Source organism: Triticum dicoccoides, chromosome 1B, assembly GCF_002162155.2.
Source record: "Triticum dicoccoides isolate Atlit2015 ecotype Zavitan chromosome 1B, WEW_v2.0, whole genome shotgun sequence".
NCBI lineage: Eukaryota > Viridiplantae > Streptophyta > Magnoliopsida > Poales > Poaceae > Triticum > Triticum dicoccoides.
Window position 1 is genome coordinate 121384532 of NC_041381.1, and position 3907 is coordinate 121388438.

Genomic DNA, 3907 nt, shown 5'->3' on the forward strand with positions numbered 1-3907 from the left:
ACACTCACTGTTCATCCCAGAGGCAGCATCGATCGGCTTCAGTTAGCAGCAGTAGCGAAGGAATCGCTCGATCGAGTTCAGTTAACAGCCATCAATCGATCGCTTGGGTTCATTAACGCGTTGCCTGCAGTGCAATCACTCGGGTTCAGTTAGAGCCCAACGCCTCGCACACACGCGCGTACGTGTATGAGAGAAACGCGCATTGCTCGGCCCCTAACCACCCACCGTAACCGGGAACTCCCCAAAATTTTCCTCGCCCTCGCTTCTACCATGGTTTTTTCCGTCATGGATGGCCCAAAGAATGTCATGCAGCTGCGTCTCCGGCCCGCCCAGGACGAAAAGCCCATTTTATGTCATGATTTTTTGTCATAGATGTTGGGGAACGTGGCAGAAATTCAAAATTTTCTACGCATCACCAAGATCAATCTATGGAGAGACTAGCAACAAGAGAGAGAGGGAGTGCATCTTCATACCCTTGAAGATCACTAAGCGGAGGCGTTACAAGAACGCGGTCGGTGGAGTCGTTCACGAAGCGATTCAGATCGCGGCCAAATCCGATCTAAGCACCGAACAACGGTGCCTCCGTGTTCAACACACGTACAGCCTGGGGACGTCTCCTCCTTCTTGATCCAGCAAGGGGAGAGGAGAAGTTGAGGGAGAACTCCGACAGCACGACGACATGGTGGTGATGGAGCTCGTGGTTCTGCGGCAGGGCTTCGCCAAGCACTACGGAGGAGGAGGAGGTGTTGGAGGAGGGAAAGGGTTGCGCCAGGGGAAGGGTTCGGCTTCCCTCTCTCTCCCTCACTATATATAGGGGGAAGGAAGGAGGGGGAGGCACCCTAGGGTTCCCTAGGGGAGGGGCGGCAGCCACAGGGGAAACCCTAGATGGGTTTGGGCGCCCCCACCCCCTAGGAAACTTGCCCCCCAAGCTGGGAGGGGCGGCTGCCCTAGGGGTGGCGCCCCCATCTCTCCTGTCTACATGAGATGGGGTGGGAGGGGCACTCAGCCCCTTAGTGGGCTGATGTGCCCTCTCCCCTTGGCCCATAAGGCCCCCCAACGCTTGTCGGGGCCTCCGAAACCCCTTTCGGACACGCTGGTCATCACCTGGTACCCCCGGAACAATTCTGGTCTCCAATACCCTTCGTCCAATATACCGATCTTTACATCCGGACCATTCTGGAGCTCCTCATCATGTCTGAGATCTCATCCGGGACTCCGAACAACCTTGGTTACCATATACTATTTCCCATAACAACTCTAGCGTCACCGAACCTTAAGTGTGTAGACCCTACGGGTTCGGGAACCATGCAGACATGACCGAGATGTTCTCCGGTCAATAAACAACAGCGGGATCTGGATACCCATGTTGGCTCCCACATGTTCCACGATGATCTCATCGGATGAACCACGATGTCGAGGATTCAAGCAATCCCGTACGCAATTCCCTTTGTCAATCGGTATGTTACTTGCCCGAGATTCGATCGTCGGTATCCCAATACCTCATTCAATCTCGTTTCCGGCAAGTCACTTTACTCGTTCCATAATGCATGATCCCGTGACTAACTACTTAGTCACATTGAGCTCATTATGATGATGCATTACCGAGTGGGCCCAGAGATACCTCTCCATCATACCGAGTGACAAATCCCAGTCTCGATTCATGCCAACCCAACAAACACTTTCGGAGATACCTATAGTGTACCTTTATAGTCACCTAGTTACGTTGTGACGTTTGGTACACCCAAAGCACTCCTACGATATCTGGGAGTTACACAATCTCATGGTCTAAGGAAATGATACTTGACATTTAGAAAAGCTCTTAGCAAACGAACTACATGATCTTGTGCTATGCTTAGGATTGGGTCTTGTCCATCACATCATTCTCCTAATGATGTGATCCCGTTATCAATGACATCCAATGTCCATGGTCAGGAAACCATGACCATCTGTTGATCAACGAGCTAGTCAACTAGAGGATCACTAGGGACATGTTGTGGTCTATGTATTCACACATGTATTGCGGTTTCCGGTCAATACAATTATAGCATGAATAATAGAAAATTATCATGAACAAGGAAATACAATAATAACAATTTTATTATTGCCTCTAGGGCATATTTCCAATAGTCTCCCACTTGCACTAGAGTCAATAATCTAGTTCACATTACTATGTGATTGTAATGAATCAACACCCATGGGGTTTGATCATATCTCGCTTGTGAGAGAGGTTACTAGTCAACGGATCTGAACCTTTCAGATCCGTGTGTGCTTTGCAAATCTCTATGTCATCTCCTAGATGCAGCTACCACGCTCTATGTGGAGCTATTCCAAATAACTGTTCTATTATACGAATCCGGTTTACTACTCACAATAATCCGGATTAGTGTGAAAGTTTGCATCGGCGTAACGCTTTACGACGAACTCTTTTACCACCTGCATAATCGAGAAAATCCTTAGTCCACTAGTTACTAAGGATAAGTTTGACTGCTGTCCTGTGATCCATTCCTGGATCACTCTTGTACCCCTTGACTGACTCATGGCAAGGCACACTTCAGGTGCGGTACATAGCATAGCATACTATAGAGCCTACGTCCGAAGCATAGGGGACGACCTTCGTCCTTTCTCTCTCTTCTGCCGTGGTCATGTCTTGAGTCTTACTCAATATTCACACCTTATAACATAGCCAAGAACTCCTTTTTGCCGATCTATTTTGAACTCCTACAAAATCTTGTCACGGTATGTATTTATTTGAAAGTACTATTAAGTGTTTTTGATCTATCCTTATAGATCTTGATGCTCAATGTTCAAGTAGCTTAATCCAGGTTTTCCATTGAAAAACATTTTTCAAATAACCCTATATGTTGTCCAGAAATTTTACATCATTTCTGATCAACAATATGTTAATAACATATACTCATCAGAAATTCTATAGTGCTCCCACTCACTTCTTTGGAAATACAAGTTTCTCATAAACTTTGTATAAACCCAAAATCTTTGATTATCTCATCAAAGCGTATATTCCAACTCCGAGATGCTTACTCCAGTCCTTAGAAGGATTGCTGGACCTTTGCATACTTGTTAGCATCTTTTAGGATTGACAAAACCTTTTGGTTGTATCACATACAACCTTTCCTCAAGAATATCATCGAGGAAACAATGTTTTGACATCCTATCTGCAAGATTTCATAAATCATGTAGTAACTGCTAATATAATTCCAACAGACTCTTTAGCATCGCTACGAGTGAGAAAGTCTCATCGCAGTCAACTCCTTGAACTTGTCGGAAAACATCTTAACGACAAGTCGAGCTTTCTTAATGGTGACACTTACCATCACTGTCCGTCTTCCTTTTAAAATCCATCTGTACCCAATAGCCTCACGACCATGAAGTAGTTCTTCCAAAGTCTACACTTTGGTTTCTAAACATGGATCCTCTCTCGGATTTTATGGCCTTTAACCATCTGTCGGAATCCGGGCCCACCATCGCTTCTCCACAGCTCGTAGGTTCTTTGTTATCTAGCAACATGACCTCCAAGACAGGATTACCGTACCAGTCTGAAGCAGTACGCGTCCTTGTCGTCTTACGAGGTTTGGTAGTGACTTGATCCGAAGTTTCATGATCACTATCATCAGCTTCCACTTCAATTGGTGTAGGTGCCACAGGAACAACTTCCTGTGCCCTGCTACACACTGGTTGAAGTGATGGTTCAATAACCTCATCAAGTCTCCACCATCCTCCCACTCAATTCTTTCGAGAGAAACTTTTCCTCGAGAAAGGACCCGTTTCTAGAAATAATTACTTTTGCTTCCGGATCTGAATTAGGAGGTATACCCAACTGTTTTCGGTGTCCTATGAAGATGCATTTATCCGCTTGGGGATCGAGCTTATCAGCATGAAACTTTTTCAC